General features: G+C 40.0%; 1 long non-coding RNA gene across 1 annotated transcript; it reads left to right on the forward strand.

Moving 5' to 3' along the window:
- Positions 1-14,029: 14,029 nt before the first annotated feature.
- Positions 14,030-16,511, forward strand: LOC138023714 (uncharacterized). Its single transcript, XR_011126776.1, has 3 exons — positions 14,030-14,085; positions 14,361-14,523; positions 16,072-16,511. It is a non-coding gene; the product is annotated as an uncharacterized lncRNA (long non-coding RNA).
- The last annotated feature ends 2,814 nt before the right edge of the window (positions 16,512-19,325 follow it).

Raw genomic sequence — 19,325 nt, forward strand, 5'->3', positions numbered from 1 at the left:
ACTCATATGTTTCTACACCGGCATTAAAAGGCCCACTGTCTGGATACAAGGTTTGGCCCTACATTTATCTCTGATGGAGTCATAATCACTCAAATGATTCTAAACTAGCGTTACAAGGACCACAGTATTAAAGACAAGGTTTGACTATACATTGTCTCATTGACTCATATAATTCTACACCAGCATTAAAAGGACCACTGTCTGGAAGACAAGGTTTGGCCCTACATTCATGTCTGATACACTCATAATATATAGATTTAGCCAAGCCTAAAAGCGGAGCTTCCTGGTTATTCATTCTTACTGCCTATACGGTTTGTGAAAATAAAAGGTTTCGAATTGTCCGCATTTTGATGTTTCCGGTTACTGCTTTAATAATGAAATCATTTTCTTTGCTTTCTTCTATAGACAAATTCAATGCCTTACTAGTGACGTCCACGGTAAATTTTACGCTAAAAACCGATATCGCATGAATTACGAAGCGATGAGTGCGGCATCGGTTTTTCCAGTGAAATTTACTTTGCAATTCACCAGTTTGGCAATAAGTTTTTTCTTGAACCGAATGAGTTTTAAAAGAAAACAAGCATTAAGCACAACCTCAGCGAGCGAATTGAATAGGGAAAAAAAATACCATTTCAGAGTCAACTGTCAATAGCCAGGTAATAAGAATCATGCTAAAATTAGAAGTCATAAAAAACAACTTTGTCAGTTCAAGGCCAAAGAAGAGTTTTGCTGATGTACTTTATTCCACTAAGATCATTCACTTTTTGTTGTATTTCATTGAAACATGCCAGGCTGGCTTGGTACAAGAATCGGCAAACTACGGCAATGCAACCAAGAAAGGACGAACTTCAAACGCGATCTGCGCCAACACTTAAATAACATTTGGGTGCTTTAAACAAACTTCTGAAAACACAAGCTACTGAGATTTCCCCCTAATTTTACGAGAACTCATTGCGAATACGTGTTTATAACATAAGGGCAAAATTCTGTGGCATGTCACTGTCCAGGCACAACTGACAAAAACCAGTTGGGCAAGCGGATTAAAAAAGCACTTGTTTGCGCGCATTTTAGAGGAAAACAAACAAACAAACAAACAAATCAACTTTTTCTTTATGTCCAAAAGAGTACAGATAATTGTTATTTAATTCCAGTTGACAGTAAAAATTCGATTTTCATTCCTGAAAAAAGGAAGAACCGATTAAACCACCTTTTAAAAATACGCATCCACTTTAAATAACGCATCCGTAAAAATAACAAACGATTAAGTGCCCAGGGAAAGAATTTGTGTTCTAAGTATGAGCTATTACTTGTATTATGTTTTGTAGTTGTCGTTCTCTTTCGCTCAGTCCTTTCGTTTCTGTTCTAGACATAGGTCCTCTGTGCATTATGTAACCTTATCAGCGCTTCTAAAGATATGCCAAAAATTGCATTACAGAGAAAAAAGCGGCTCTAAGCAAATTAAAAATAAACACTCAGCTTTAAGTTTACATCCCGTCGATGCTTGACTTGAATAACTGCGTAGCCACCAGTGTGGACCACAGATATCGTGATATGTCAAAATGAATTGAAACCAGCGAAAAATGCAGAAAGAAAACATCATGCAAACCGTTTTCCACATGAACACGAAAAGCGTTTGACTGTGTAAGACCTTTCGTTGATATATAGTATGGCCGTGTAGCCACGTCAAGCCACACAAATCGCGCGAAAAATGAAGCCTCTCTTATGTTCAGGTGAGTTCACCGAGGTTGAGCCTGCAATCCCATCGAAAACCAGTACCTGGTCAGCAGTCAACTTCAAAAAAACACCTGACCATCTTTGAGCTTAAGCTTGAGCCCGCGATATGGTCATGTGATACTGGTCAGCGGATACCTTGTTCTGACAGGTGTCAGTTAATCAAAAGATGGATGTCCAATATCAAAGATGTCTGCTGTAAACTAGCATGATATTGATAAAAGTGGCATACATGGAGGGGTGGACGAACGGACGTACGGACAGTCATGACGTCATGGCTATAAAACCAAATTCTCGCATCGATGGGTTGCCATATTTTCCTTAACAATGGTGCTCTGCGCGCGCGGGCCTTCGGCGCGCGCGGAGCTCCGCTATAATAGAGACCTTAAGGTGATTCCTCAGTATTGCATTGCGCATCCCTACTGCGCACGATTTTTGCGTCATTAGCGCGCGCAAATTAGCGCGTGCACGTACACAGCGAAAGAAATTTCCCTCAAGCTAAGCTCGATAGCGAAATAAATGCTCATTTTCTTTTAAACGAGCATGGTGACCTGTATTTTTTATTGAAAAATAATAGTGTGCATATTGTGCCCCTTAATTTAAAAGAAAACTAAAAAAAATTATCGGAAGCAAAAAAAGATCTAGGCGAAAGCATGTTGGAACCCGTTACTCTGTGATACAAATTATGACCGCAAAAATAACGACTCTACGAACGCTTTACGTCCACGTCGTTTCAAATAGTGTTATGTTTCCACAAATTTTATATAATATTGTTCTATATGCTCGACATTTTCTACGTCTTAAGTTTTTTTCCGAGTATTACTTTTATAAACTACCTATCGAGCTACCGCAAAATGTAACGTGGACCGATGAATAATGCGCCTAAATAGCACGAGTACAAGCATAAATTGGGTAAGATTGGCCCATCATATCTCTTAAGCGAGAATGGTGACCTATCATTTTTATTGTTTTTTTCGAAACAGTGCTTGGTAGAGAACATTCAGGGAAAGTTTTAAAAAAATTCATCGGGAACTTTAATTTCTGAGGAATCACCTTAAGCACCAGGACGGGAGGTGGCGACGGCGACGGCACTTCCGCGTAAAGGCTGGGGCGAGACCGGCCTCTTGTTCCACTAGACTGAGCATGTTAAGGAACACTGCGACGGCAACTTCCCACCAGTTTTCAAAAAGGACAACACTTCTTCTTCGTTTGCAAAAGCTGCTGGTAGCTTATGACGATTTTTGGTAGCTATAAGGTTTAAACGATAATAAATGTAAACAATAAGGTACATTTAGTTCGCCTTAGAGTAAAAGGTAACTTGTCCCAGTTTCGCTGTCTATAGCGGCACTGAAAATTATTTCACGCAAAGATAATTTTACCTTCTCATCAGCTCAGAAATGTAAATATGTATAAATAGCTTAGATGTAGACAGAGATATCAGTATAAAAAGAAATAGCGAGCATACTAAACTGGATCAGTGATAACTAGAGCACACAAGATATACATGAAGTAGATTTTACCGAATGGATTTCTTCGAGCTTGAGGTTGTCTGTAAATTTGCCGATGGGCGATGTTCATTGTGGAATTTCTCCTCAAATAACTTTAGCAGTTAACACCAGAAAAGTACTTCTTTATGTGTCGAAAGAAAAATACGGTAAATCAAAGAAAAGGATCAAAAACTTTGCAAGGAATTACGACGTTGTACTCACTATGTCAAAACAGTGAATGTGGCGTCGCCAACGACAGGACAACGGCCGATTGCAATCAGCTTTTCAGGTCCTGCGCATGACCGGAACGGAAAATAAACTTCCGGTATGCCGTCGTCGTGCCTCCCGTCGTGGTGCTTAAGGTCTCTAATGACTCAAATGATTCTACACTACCGTTACAAGGACCACAGTATTGAAGGCAAGGTCTGGCCCTACATTCACGACCTCAAACACTTATTAAGCACTCGTATGATTCCTCACCAGCGTTCAAAGGACCACTGTCTGGAAGCTAGACAAGGTTTGGCAATGCATTCATCTCTGATACACTCATTTAATCACTCAAATGATTCTAAACTAGCGTTACAAGGAGCACAGTATTGAAGGTAAGGTTTGGCCCTACATTCATCTCTAAAACACTTATTAAGCACTCATATGATTCTACACCAGCGTTAAAAGGACCACTGTCTGGAACACAAGGTTTGGCCCTACATTTATCTCTGATACACTCATGTAATCACTCAAATGATTCTTAACTAGCGTTACAAGGACCACAGTATTGAAGACAAGGTTTGGCCTTACATTCACCTCTTAAAAAACTTATTAAGCACTCATATGATTCTACACCAGCATTAATTATAGAAGGACCACTATATGGAACACAAGGTTTGGTCCTAAATTCATCTCTAATAGATTGATAATCACTCAAATGATTCTAAACTAGAGTTACAAGGACCACAGTATTGAAGGCAAGGTTTGGCCCCACATCATCTCTAAAACACTTATTAAGCACTCGTATGATTCTGCACCAGCATTAAAACGACCACTGTCTGGAAGACAAGATTTGGCCCTAAATTCATCTCTGATAGAGTCATAATCACTCAAATGATCCTAAACTAGCGTTACAAGGACCACAGTATTTAAGACAAGGTTTGGCCCTACATTCATCTCTAAAACACATATTAAGCACTCATTATGATTCTACACAAGCATTAAAAGGACCACTATCTGGATGACATGGTTTGGCCCTAAATTCATCTTTGATACACTCATATAATCTCTTAAATAATTCTACCCTTCCGGTACAAGGACCACAGTATTGAAGACGAGGTCGACATCATCGATCGGTCGCTTTGTGTCCGTGTTTTCGATTTCAACTTGAATATTTAATTAGCCCTCTCCCGTGTATTCACACAGAAACTAGTTAGACAGGGTATTTTGCACTTTGTGCCCCCTAAACTTATATGGAATGAATTTTTCCATTAGTTCATTTCATAGAAAAAGTTGCGCCCGGAAAGGCTTGGTATTCGCTGACATAATTTTTGTGTTGGTGTTCGTATGACGTCACGACCTTTGTTTTGTTTTTGCTGAATGATTTTAATTCATGCTTTGTGTTTTGGTTTGCATGATACTCTGTTGCAGTTTTAAGATATGAGCATATAGTTGGGGTACTGAGCGATGCTTTGTTTGCAGGGTTTAATAAAACATTGAAATAAATCCCTGTTACTCTAAGAGTTTGGTGTGATTTTCAGTATGAGTCCAAATGTTTACGCATGGCAAAGCGGCAGGGTAAAGGCCGGTTTAGGTCTTCCCGATAAATCGAACCATGTAAATTGTGTAAAACGTGGAGTTTTTCCTCAAGAGGTCTTCCTGTTGTCCTGTTAGTATGCGCTATTTTGAACGCTTTAGTTTTTTAAGCATTAAGTTTAATTATGCACATTCTCATTCACGTACACTTTAATTGACATGGCGGTTTCTCACCGAGTACTGTCGGCCCGACTTCAAAAATCTCGGAGTGAAACAACAATTACAGTGTCATGTGGTTTTTAAGTCAACTATTTATTGCTTCACGTTCGATGCTCTGTCGATGCTTGCATTTTTACGTTCGCTTAAGTTGACACCGTTGTCAGCTTTGCGCGAATTAAATGTATCTTGTCTGGAGTAAATTGCTGGCAGCGAGGAGTCTTTGTTACCGGTACGTTCACTACTTCAGAATACTCAAAAGCATCTGAACTTAGTTGACGTCATCACAAGAAGCAGTTGGAAATAAATTAACATTTTTGTATCGCATAGCATCGTGTAAATAATTTTAAGTTCAAGTTTGTTTATATTTGGTATGTTTCGTTAAAGACTTTTGCCGCCGCTTTTTGTTTACAGAAGATCTTTCGCCATGTGCATGGAGGCTTGACTCGTTATGAATGTGTTTCCAAGAAATTTCGGCGTCCGGATTAGGGCTCTTTATCAATAGAGTCCTGGTAATTCGGCACTTATGAACACTGAAGTCAAGAAAACATGAGCGGTGATAAAAAATCGCGCATACAGTGGAAGCGATCGTGAAAAAGACATGTAATTTCATCCCGAATGTCTGCTAATATTAAAGGCCGCCGCATGTCAAAAGCTTTTGTCTAACGTTATTGTTTCGCTTTCGAGAAGTCTCACCTCTACTCGAGATTTCTGATCGAGATCCTCGAAAAAAATTTCGAGGGTCTCGAAACTCGATACTCGATCCTCGATCCTCGAAATTTGATCCTCGAAAACATTGAGGATCGCGGATAGAGTTTCGAGTCGAGACTGTCAACTTACATTTGCACGGTACTGTATACATGAATACTGTAAGCCTCACCATTGTTTTGGAGCCCAATATTTCGACAACAAGATGCAGATTATACATGAATTTTTACGGTAATTTTCTTGATGTATAGAGAGGGTCAAGTAAGTTAAATCTAAAAATCTTTTGGTGCGAATGATCTGTGGGGATCAACACGTCTTCCGAGACTTCAGGCTGCAAACATAACCCAGCTAAACGTTTCATGTTGATTAGGTATTTGTTTAGCAGTATAGCAGAGAGAAATTTTCCCTTTTCCTTTTTTTAATGCTGTTTCTTTGGGCAACATGTTTGTTTACCTCCATGGTTTGTCAACCACGAATAGTTGCACGTGACTATATGGAGTGTGCAACCTGCGTATCCAAGATGCCAATAAAAAATTGGCATTCCTACAAAAGTTTATTTTAACCATTTGTTATTTTGTAGCTACTGGTGTAGCAAGTGCAAAATGTTTTAAACTACTTTTGGGTCAAAAAATTGGTTAGTTTGATTCTTCCTCCAGACGCTTAGCATTAGTCTTCTCACACTATACATCCTGATCTGTAATGTAATGCTAAAAAAAGATGCCATTGAAACGTTTGTAAACTTGGGCGTCGTTGTATTCGGCATGTTTGAACACCCACACTACTATAGTTCAGTCTTTGAGGAAAGGTCAATAAAAAAGCTGAATGTCTGTCACAGAAAGTCCGGAAAATAGGGGTTTGTGTCGAAACGTTTGAGTTCTCAAAAATATTTTCTTTGTCTTCCCATCAGTGTCTTAGAGTAAAGTTATTTTGTTTACAATGTATTCATCCCTAGCATGACATTTCCAGTTGAACTGGATGTGCAATTTACTACTCACACCAAAGAAATCCAACATGATGATTTTTTCTAAATATAAGCTTCACTTGACGAGATATCGATTCAGTTTAAGGTGTACATTTATTTCACTTTCACCTTTTTCCTCTTTGTCCTTGGTTGACTAGGTACAGTTAAATTTTGGTGATGATACTTGTGCATCATCACCAAAATTTAATGCATTTTAATGTACAGTACCGTGCAAAAGAAAGTTGACAGTCTCGACTCGATCGTCGCGAGAATCGAGGGTCGAGAATTGTTTTTGTTTTTGTTTTTTTGAACACTCTATAGGTTAAACAATTATACTAGGAGTACTTGTTTATGCAATTTATTTAATTATATTATCCTCTGTGTTTGTAAATTAAGTACTCATATTTAGTTGTTTAAGTATTTTAGTTAAAGCCTTCTTTTATTCATGCAAATTCTTCAAATTATGTTTGCTGACCATATGCCATTTAAGCCTCCGGCTTTGGCTGTTCTCATGTATTCCTCAGAGTCTGATGTCTAACAATAAACAATATTCCCAGTTGCATTTGTCTATCCAGGAATCAGTCAAGCAACCAGCTCATTAAATTCTTGATTCCTTCGACTCGACTCTCAAATTGATTCTCTATTGTCTTTCCTCGACCCTTCGTCCTCGCGAGAATCGAGAATCGAGTCGAGAAGTGGCAATGTTTACACAAATGCAGTTTCACATTGACACAGTTTCATGACTTCTAAATCGCGTCAAAAATTGACGCAGTTTGGAAGTGTTTACACGGAACTGTTTTCGCCAGAAAATCCAAGTCGTGCTGGTATAAGCGAGCTCTGCACTATGTCCTAAATTCATTATTTTCAAGTAAACAATGCAAATTTCATGCCAAAATAATAACCGTATTCAAATCCATGTGGTTTCGCTGTTTACACGACAGATGAAACCGCATCGTTTTGGAAAACGCTCCACTTTTGGCAGCGGTTTCCAATCAACCCAGTTTGGATAACAGTCTCCATCGGTGTCGTGTAAACTGAAGGTGTAACCACATCGCTTTAAATGCGGTTACAAATGAAACCGTGTTCGTGTAAACGCTGCCTCAATTCGTCATATATTTGACTGCTACTCACTCGCTCAATATTTTTGTTAGCAAAAATGAGATCTATCTTTATCTTTACTTGAAAAAATGACTACGTAGACAAGAGTAGCTTCGATGGTCGCGCAGAACTACCCAATGTTTCTAAGGAACTGAATTAAAACAACGTGCAGAAACACTAACAGACATAGTCACGTGGTCATCTCTGCCATCATAACAAGCTGATCAAATTATTGTCCCTTGCGATAAAAAGGTGCACATTATTGCCTACAATGTATCAACAGATTGCCACATTTTACATGTTGCCCAACTAGAAAGCACCACAGGTATTAAATTTTGTCCATAAATCGGTTCAATCACAACCCACCACATTTTTAAACCAATTTAAAAAACTGACAAGAAAATAAACAAAACCGAGAAACTGAAAACAGTGAACGGAGAAATAAGGCAAAAACATAGTTACGTGGTCATTTATTAAATGCCTACAAGATAAACGGGTCAAATTATTGCCCTTCTGATTTCAAGCTGTAAATCATTGCCTACATGTACAAAGGTTTTATCAGCAGCTGCATTTAAAATGTCATCCAGCAAAAAAAAAAAAAAAACATTGGTTTTAAATTTTGACCATAAATTTCACAACGATTCAATTCATGACTGACTTTGGTTAAAATTAATGCTGGCTCTCGGAAACAATTTTCTTATATATAAAAAAAAGGATTACTGGCAATGTTTTTGAATATTACTACACATCCACACCATTTAACAGAAGTTAAACTTTGTCGCGGCCGTGATCTGACAGATACAGTAACCGGCTCAAAGGTCTTCCCTCACACTTGACGCATGCGTAGTAGAGCCCTATTGCAAATTTGAGACAAACGAAGAAACCCTATTTTATGCGGAGGCCAGTGGTTTCGCCCCGTTGCGAGTTAGCCCCCTCGAGTTAGCCCCGTAACTTATCTAGCTCGCCTCCCCAAATATATCGAGTTCGCTCCACGTAGTTGGACCCCGTTATGATAAAGTAATACTAACTGTCTCACTCCCTTTTAGAATCAGGCTTACCTGGCGAACAAACCGTTGATATGTTGTTTGCGATGTTCACCGCTGACAAACTTGTAGCAAGGCGCTGCTACTCGCAGGGATTTAGCCGCGATCAAATCAAAACCTATTGAGTCTATTAAAGTTTAGTTAGAATTCAGGAAATGAGAAAGTACTTTTAGTAAAGTCTGGACATGTCGTTCAAGTCAAGTCCATTTTTTTTAAGGGCGCATGTCTTTCTTTCTAAACGTTCGAGTCAATTCTTTACTTATTTCTTGCGAACAGCTCAAACATCAATCACTGACTTTTATTACAAAGGAACTGAGGTGAGAAAAAAAGAACTAGAACTCATTAGGAGAGCATTGTGATATCGAAACATAATTAAAATATCAACGAGAAGTAAACTCTCTCATCTCGACGTTCTATTGTTTTGAAATAACCAATGATCCATCCGTGTGTTTAAAACGTGGGAAAGCGTGCCATTTTAGCTCATCCGCTTTAATAGCCACTATCATCACGAATCTCGACGACTCAATTACGTATACGATTGATCTCTGTATTTTCTGCACGTTTCCTGTTCGTGCTCGCCAGGAAGGCTTACAATGTGACGACTGCCAACAATGGCAACACGGAACGTGCCAAACCGGCATATCGCAGCAAGACTACCGCGTTTCTGTCCAGACAGGCCAACCTATTGATTGGCGCTGTGCCCCCTGTTCTGATAACCCACTGGAAAGTACACGCTTGGAGGATGATCTCAACTCGACTGTGTTTGATCCACCCGAATTCGATCCACCTGCAAGTCCCGTCGATTTTAACGTAGATGCAACTTTGGTAAATTTAATTTCATGATAAAAGACCATAGGATTCTCACTTTTCAGGAAAATTGTTCTTATAGGCAGCTATCTGTATAGTTGGTGAGCTGTTTCACAAAGCTAAGCGTATTTACACAATAAATTTGACTTGAACTTGAAATGTAACCAAAGCCTTTTTTTCCTCAGGGGTCATCAGGCCTCTCCTTACCTTCTGAGGCCATTGTTGCTGACGAGTCATCGATTACCGAACCTGCTCCCCAGCCCCATAAAGACAGTTTCCACCTGGAATTCGAGTTTGTGGACGACTCCACGAAGAGGGGAAAACCAAAGCTTGTTGGCAATCGTGGTTTTAGCTACAATATCAACGCGCACAAGGCAGATCCAACTTACCATTCTACATTATGCTCCAGTTGCGTCACGGGGAAGCGAAGCTTGCCTCTCTACAGATCAGGCTCGTGTCAGAGAAGAAGTTGCGGCGTCACCGGAAGAAAGCATACAGAGAGCTGCAGTCAAAGATCTTCATCCTTTGGGACTCTTACAGAAAAGAGGAGAAGATGGCAAACCAGCTGCTGAGAGCATGTGCCGATCTCTATGGCCCAGTCGAGTAAAGGGGTTTACCAAAACCCTGTAGGTTGAGCCTAGCGCTCGATATTGCACTCTACAGGTGCTAAAACAAAACGGCTCCTTTGGGAGCTATGACCAGTAATTATATTATCGACCACCTGATATTCCCATTCCTTAGCTTTCCAATCTTAGACCTTTATCAACTCGTTTAATAAAATCAATTTCTTTCACGAATAGGCCGCCTTCTTGGTTTCTCATTACTTTAACGTCTTGTTTCATTTCTCAAGAAAAAGTATGTTGTCCCAACAATAATGCAATTTCAACAGTACTTCTTTTAATACCGTGTAAACACGTTGTTTTATTCATACTTGTAAACTTTCTAACAACATGGGCAATGACACACGCGCAACAATAAGCTGCTGGCAAAAACGGTGAAAACTGCCGGACCTCCAGATACATCGCTCGAGTAAAAATGTCTAAAACCTGCAAGCATGTATCTGAATTAGCTTGGGTATTTACAGATGATGTTTTGTCATTTATTACATATGTGTTGAAATACATGATGTTCCTTGCAAACTTACTGACACTAAGCAGTGCAATTTATTCACTAATCGCTCGATATCTTTGATCTTACTTGAATCATTTTCTTAGCCCATCGTTAGAGCGTTTCCAATTCCTCGTTTAAGAAAACGGATCTACTGAAGTGGATTATTAAAGAACAACATTGAAGGAAAACACAATACGGTTTTAAAACAGGTGTACTAAGGTGGTATTTGACCTTGCGTAATGCAATTTGGATCTGAAGTCATACTTGTGATTACCAGTCGAACTCGCGCTGACAACAGAACAAATTGCACTCCGATAGGTTAAATTAACACCAAATAGTAATGAGGGAAATAATGAACTTCTAGAGTATACGTAATATTGTACAGCTGGCCGTCATGTTTTGGTAAGAATGTGAGATTAAATATCTATTTGACGGCTCTCGAAAGTTCATTGTAAGCATACGGTCGTACTACCCCCTGCCCTATGTTTCCGTAGTCTCCGAGGACATATGGAAGAACAGAACATATGCCAGACGCATCTTCAACAGGCTCGTAAAATTTCAACCATCTTAATCATCAAATTACGTCAACCTTTGTCAAATGCAAGGAATATAGGAATTCACTTACATTTGACTACTAATTGAGATTGAATAATCTTTAATCTTTAATCTTTATTTATTTTAACACGGTAAAAAAAAATCCATCAGGTTTTAGTACAATGTACAACTACATAACAATAATGTTCAATTATAAAAAAATTGTCTCGAAAAATCTTACTTATAATTACACTAAACTACACCTGTTTTCCATGAATGCCGTGTTTCTAATTTAACTAAAATGTTCATTTATCAATTTCTTGAAATTATTTAGGGATTTCACTTGCCTAAGACTGCAGGGTAGACTGTTCCAGAGAGTTGCATTTCTATAACTAAAGCTCTTTTTTAGGCAGTTAGTTCTTGGTAAAGGGACATTTAATTTGTTTGCAGAGTCCCTTAAGACATAGCCTGGCGTACTGCGCTCAGTAAACATAGAGGATAAGTAGTCAGGAACTAGATCATTAAGAGCTTTGAACACCATTACACCTAGTTGAATTTGACGCTGGGCAATCAGGTCTTTCCAACCAAGTTGTTGTAACAAATACCCAGCGTCAGCATCATGGGAGGAGGAGGTCAAAATACGAGCAGCACGATTCTACAGTTTTTGTAATTTTTCTGAAGAAACGTTGAGTGTGAAAAACAAGACTGTCCACCCCCTGGCCGTGAGATAACACTCCCTATTTAAAGTTGATCTATTCCTACTATGGGTCTGGGTGTATGTCCATCAATTACTTGTGTTCTTCTCTATGGTTTCAGGGCCATGACAGGTGGACCACATGGTCAAGAAGCTTAACCGAGGTCAAGGTCAAGAAGCAGGTTTTTTTTTTCTGCACCAACAGAAGTCGCCCCGAAAAATATCCCTTAATCATATTATCACCTAACAATGCTAAAATAGAATATAACAGTGGTGACTAATTTTCACTGAGAAATTCGTGAACAAAGAAGAAATCAACGTGCTATCCTCTTTTTGAGGCGAGCATAAAATACCAGCGCAATCGACTCTGCACAGTCTAAATGCTTCAGGAAAAACCATTTAAACGGCAGCCTCTCTTTTGTTATTGTACCAGAGAATCTTTAAAATGCAATCCATCATAACAGAAACAGCCCAAAAGAACAACTCCCAAGGAACCTACCGCATGTGCATTCTCTTGACGCACTAATATTTTTTTTCCAGAAATAATCTGAAAGCCAGGTCAGACCAAAACAGAGAAAAAAAAGATTGGAGAAATCGTTTCGTGTAAAGTAAGTCTAAATTTATGTTTTATTTTAAGTTGAACAAACACATTTCATTCAGAGTGAGCCTAACTTTTCCTTTAACTTTACCCCAAAGTCGCATTTTACACTGGCTTGACTTGTCGTCCTCCTATAAATGGCATTCATTTTGGTCCGGTATTCCACTTACATGGCTTCGACGGTTTCACGAATGTTGAGATGTCTACTACAATGACAGAAAGAACAAAGGAAATGAAGGAAAAATAATGAATCTTCCTTTTTACGAGCATTTTTGTGTTATTAACAAGCAAAGCATTACCATTATGCATAAACCGAAAATGTGCAACCGTCACCACGAGATCTGCAGTAACTTATACATACAGCTGTTAAGAATCCACCTGGACAAAACATTTTTTCTTGTGACATTTTCTGTAGTGGTTATAACCTCTTACAACCAAGTAAAGCTGACGCCAAAGAACACATATAGGCAAACAACAAACGAAGGACTTCAATGTAAATCATAAAAAAAATTGCAAAATAAGGCCCCTAAAATTAATACATTGTTAACTTATTAAAAGTATCAGCACGTCATCATCGTCATCATTATCACCATCACAATCACTGCCATTCATGAAAGAGGAGTCAGAGTGGCTTAGAGGGGAGTCAGGGTGGCTTCAAGGGGAGTCATGGTGGCTTAGTGGTTATCAACCGCGGCTCCCACCGCTGCGACCTAAGGTTCAACCCTGGTCTCGAGGTCGTATGTGGGCTGAGTTTCAGTCAATCTCCATCTGACTCCAAGGGTTTTTTTTCGGGTAATCCGGTTTTCCTCCCTCATAAAGATCGACTCCAGATAAATAACATCCGGGTAGATAACCTCGTATTGGGATAACCTCTGGTATTTCTCTCTTTCATTGTATTGAATGAATAAAGTTGGTATTTAAAGTATTTAAAGGGGCTCTCCACAGATATTATGTTGCATTTTTGTCTAAACTACTAAAACGTTAATTTGACATGGTACTTTTTTCCAACCATGAAATTATTCTTAAACCAAGAACATAATGTTACGTGATCTCTCTGTGAAAGGGCAAACAATGATCAGGTCAGCATTGTTTTCTCAAACACAAACTAAATCAACCTTGAATGTTTCGATCTAAGCCATCCACAGCCATCTTGATTCCTATATAATAGTAGGGATACAGGTATTTTTGGTTATTGAAAAGTGACCCTGAAATAGGTGACATGGCCCCTTAGATATTGCTGCTAATAACAATATAATAATTACTTAAAGGACCTACATGTAGAGTTCTGTTTCCAAGATACAAGTCACAGAAAAGAAAATCATTCATATGGAGAGAACAAAACAAGCTTCCCACAGGTATTAGTAACTAAAAGATTACACAGAAAAAAAATTGTTAAATTTCCATTTTCGCTGTCTTGTAAAATTATTGACATGTTTTGCAAATACTTTAAGATGCTGTTTTTCCACAGATAATAATGCTTAGGCAATATCATTCCATCTAATACCAACAAAAAGAAATCAATCTCTTAACATGAAACTTATGCAAGTGTTGCACACACTGGAAAACATCATTCCATGCTACATCCGAGAATTTCACTAGTCTCAATCAGGATTCACTTTATTCATTACAGGAAAAGGAGTCTTCACAACGACGGCTTTCAAAAGAGGTGATTTAGTCCTTTGTTATAATGGTGAAATCATAACTGGAAAAGAGGACGAACTTAGAGAGGAAGCCTATCCAGATGAAGTTGAAAATATTTTGTATTTTTACAAAGACGGTGGAAAAGCTCGTTGGTATGGATTATAGTTTAAATAATAATGTTTAACAGTTGGAGCAACAAAAGATTCTCTGAGGAAAAAAAATGAACAATAATATCTCCAGTGTTAAAAGAGTTACACAGGTTGCCTTGTTACACTGTGTTCTTCGCCCACACCAAATACTGTCAATACTGTGAAAACGTAAAGAAAAAAAAGATAAATTTAACCTGACTGAGGATGCAAACTCCAACAGGCACTTGCAAAAAAGAGTATCAAGTGAAGCTACGATCCTCGTAGTTATGGAAGCAATTTTTGCAATTGCGTAGAGAAGCCTGAAAAATTCAGGACTTCAACGGGGTTTGAACCGGCGACCTTGTGATACCGGTGCGACGCTCTAACCAACTGAGCTATGAAGGCACTGACGTTGGGAGCTGGTCAATGTCAATGGCTTCATAGCTCAGTTAGTTAGAGCGTCGCACCGGTATCGCGAGGTCACAGGTTCAAACCCTGTTGAAGTCCTGAATTTCTCAGGCTTCTCTACACAATTACAAAAATTGCTTTCGTAACTGTGAGGATTATAGCTTCAATTGATTTCAAATCCGCAGTTCATTTCATATATCATTTCATCAAAAAAGAGTATCTCCAAAATAAATACCGAATACCTGAAAAGCCAAGAAATTTACCTATATTCAAAACCTAAAATCACAAACCAACAACAATACCGTCATGAGGTACACTGTAAGTATTTCTAATAATTTGCTCCTCACCAGTACCTTCCAAAGGCCATCGACACGAGTTCACGAAGGTTATGCAGTCTTTAAATTAAGTAATTTTGCACACATTGCTGAATAATTCTTCTTTCATTATTTGAGGTTTTAAGATTTGCATTACAGGCTGTAGCTGTTGTGCTGTATTTGCATAACTTAACGTGCTTATTATCAAGAAACTGCATCAAAAGTGTTTGGACACAAAAATGATCTCTCGTGCCTGTCGACAGATCGGCAATTAACTTTAATTTTCTGCCCAAGGTTAAGTAAAATCTTTCTCTTGAATTAATTTTAATTCCATTCCTGTTGTTTCGTACAATAAAAGGCGGTTGAAATAGGCATCCAAACAGGAGTTTGGGGGGGGGGGGGGGGGGGGGGGTTCCACATTTTTATACTTATAACCCTGTTCATTTGTAGTTTGTCACCACTGTTTGGTATTTAGTCTTTGACCTTTGGACTTCCTTTTGGACCATTTATACACACCCTTAAAACATAGTAGACTTAGTGGAATATACATGTATATTAACTATCACTGCAACTGCAATTTTACATTTTTCAAAGGTCAGAAAATGCATGGAAAAGCAAAAAATCAAACCATTTTTCCTCCTGATTATGCCTTTATATGGCCTTGTATATACTTGCATCTTTATGATATAGTCATTATTGAGATTTAATAATGTTAATTAACATTAATAATAATCTCACAAAAATTACTCTTAGATGCATACATGCATCTCTTAATGTGTATAACTGATATAAATTTTGCCATCAATTTATAAAAAATCACTATCAATACTTTTACTATTTTCTTCACTAGTGTTGATGCCACCTATTCTACTGGGCTCGGTCGGCTGGTAAATGACAGCCCAAGACCAAAAGCAAACTCTGCCATAAAGAAAATTACCATAGATAATAATACACACCGCTGCCTCTTTGCAACCAATGACATTGGACCAAACACAGAAATTCGGTACGACTATGGTGCACAAGACCTCCCCTGGAGAGAAAAGGGTAAAAATGTCACGTATTTAGGAGTTGTCAAACCAATAGCAATTGTGTTATTTATGCAGTTTCAAATACCTTATCATATTTAGTGGTTCGGTCTTAGCGGACTCCACGTTCAAATTCATTTTTTAAAAAACTTAAGTTTTCTTTGACCTTGAGTATTTAATTTAGGAAGTTTTTTCATAGGCATGAATTGAAAGAATCGAAGTCCAGATTTGTCTTTGTTTATGTTTTGCATAAATAAAAAGTTAACGTCAGCAGGGATGTGTAGCTAAGAATAAATTCATACGTTTGAATATTGTTTTGAGGTGGTAAGTTCATGCTCGGAGCATCAAAGGTGCAACACAACATGCGACATTCTTCAAGGTGGCGAGTTTGGGGAAAGAGAAGACACGGACAACAGTACTTACAACAACACTTTTTCAATTCACATGCAATTTCATTTCCAGTATCGATAAATTCTAGTTATAATTTTGTATACTAAACAGATATGGATTTTTTTTGTCAACATATCTAATGTACATGTGTAGAGTGTAGAGAATAAATTTCGATCCTCTCGGTCTCTCTGCCACTTCAGTCACTTGAAGTCCTGCCCATCGAGACGCCGTCGGAGTTTGGTGTCAAAATCCAGCCAACCGGGTGGGCGTTGTAATTTATCTGTTTCGGTCGGGAGACGACCTCCGTTCTTATGAGCTTTCCTCTTGGCGGATCGGGCTGTCCCTTCCATCATCTCAGTCCACTCTCAGCCATCATGGGATCTCCACCAAAAGGGAGTTCACCCCAGTCGACGAGTGAGGTTATCGGCTTGGGGGTGGTTTTCTTCTTCTTTGTTTTCTTTTTGATTACCGGCGTGGTCTTTTTAGGGGTCACAAAAGGGGACCCGCAGTGGCTGGCGTGGCTAGAGGTTCCGCCTCAGCTGCTGCAGCTGGTCGTTTCTTTTTTTTCACCAGTCGTGTCAACAACGTCTGTAACGGGCCTTGCGTAAACGCTTCTCCTTCCACGTCCTCGTCCTCGTCAGCGCCACCTGCACCACCACCAGGACCTCCTTCAAAACCCACGGGACATCGAACGGCCTGGGTCCATTTACGCACTTCGCGGGTCAAAGGTTTAGCCAACGCTTCTTTCATGGCCGGCGGGATGTCCTCTGCCACCAGAAGGGCGGCTTCTCTAACAGCCAGACGTGCGGGTTTGGTAACTTGAGAATTATCGGTCAAACGTTCTTTGTACATTTGCTCCAACCGACGGAGCCGTTCCGGATCCACCAACACCCGTCTTTGAAACCCAGGAATGACGTCGTTGTCACCTCTCATCGTAACGTGTCCCAACATTCGTGCGATGCCTCGTTTCTATAGTATAGAGTTTGTTTCTCTTGACGTTCTCGTTCCAAATGCCCTTCCAATTGATGTACTTAATGTTTCAGATCGCCCAGCTTTCGTTCGAGTTGACTTAGGTCTTTATTCAGTTCTTGATGTTGGTCGGTCAATTCACGTATGATCTTGCATTGTTCATGTTCGCGATGTCGAAGATGTCGGATCTGATCTTTCATCTCCCAAAGCGAACGAGGACCGTACGTCCACGTATTGCACCATCCATCGTCCCTGTTATGCAATCCTTGCCAGAACTGGATCACAGTGACACCTCATCACTCACCGACCCTCTTTTATGGACGCGTCCACCTCGCAGGCAATGGTTGCACACCGTGTTCAAACCTTGCCAAAGACCCCGAACCTGCTGACTCATCATGATCTGACGACGCTTTTTCAAGAAATGTTTACGACGGATCATGTCTTTCAGTGCTTGTTGATGGGGTCGCAACTTGGTCAGGGTGGACGACGATACGGGAATCTGTCCACGGAGCGTGTTCATGACCAATTCGCTCAAAGCATTGATCTGATCGGCATTGGCCGCTTGCAAGCATTCGCGACGTGTCTGGCTGCTTTCAAGATACCCCGAAGAAACGGGACTTGACGTCCAATACGCCAAGACATGATGAGATGATCCTTGGGTTTATGGACAGGTTCCCTTTATACTTAACGTCGACCTCGTCGTCGGGTGGTGGCTTCAAGCCCTTTTTTGACACTGTGACCAGCTGCGGCTCCCACACCTCCTAACGCTGCTGCTTTTCCTGCCACTGTCAGACCAGGAATCGCCAAAGCGAGCAATGGAAGGATGCCTTCGCGTTGTCGTCGTCTTCGAACGCCTGGACGTCGCATCACACGCTTTCTTCGTCTTTGTACCATCACACGTTTCTTTTCCACGAGGGAGGGGGGGGGGGGTAACGTAATGTCCTGTAGTAAGTGCAGCTCCCATCCTTTTATATCGTTTGTCTTTGCCCAAGAGGAACTCATTAGCGCTCGTACACCACCATTGGACCGCCCTGCTGTGTCACATGACTGAACAACCGGAATCGGTCGTCGGAGGCAGGATGAAGGTCGATCATGCCATCGATCCGGAAATGCTTGGAGGACCAACGCGCGACATCCCGTCTGATCCCTGGGATTCTTGAAGACGATCACGTAATGTGCCTTGCGCGAAATGGTCTTGGCAAATTTCCCAGTTGGAAACAGATATTTACAAAAGTACAAGACCGTAATGTGTCGATGATGAGATTCTCGCGTAAAGAGATCCAACATTCGTTTATCGTTCCCTCCTTCATCCACGAGATCATCCAACACCCCACCTTGAGGAAACCATGTTTGAAGATCGGCGACTTCAGGGATTCCTTCATGAAACTGGATGCCTTGATGTTTCATCCATTGAACCGTGGTTGCCATACGGGGTAACAGTAATGACACAGTCGTGTCTTTCTGCCCTCAAACACGGTGCCTTCCGTCAAGAGAGCTTCGGTCAATTGCGTCTTGTCACTTCCCGACGGACAGACAATCATTGTACTACTGGGCATACGTATCATGACAAAAGCAAGAAAGGACGAGACGGTACACTTCTTTTAAAGGGCCCGGTTGTGTACCGACGTCCCAGGTTATACTCCATCACTTGATGGACTACCATCCTTGATGTTATATTTGTACGATCCGACTATTTATGTACAACAAGACATGCATACCG

This window comes from Montipora capricornis, chromosome 11, assembly GCF_036669925.1.
Source record: "Montipora capricornis isolate CH-2021 chromosome 11, ASM3666992v2, whole genome shotgun sequence".
NCBI classification, from domain to species: domain Eukaryota; kingdom Metazoa; phylum Cnidaria; class Anthozoa; order Scleractinia; family Acroporidae; genus Montipora; species Montipora capricornis.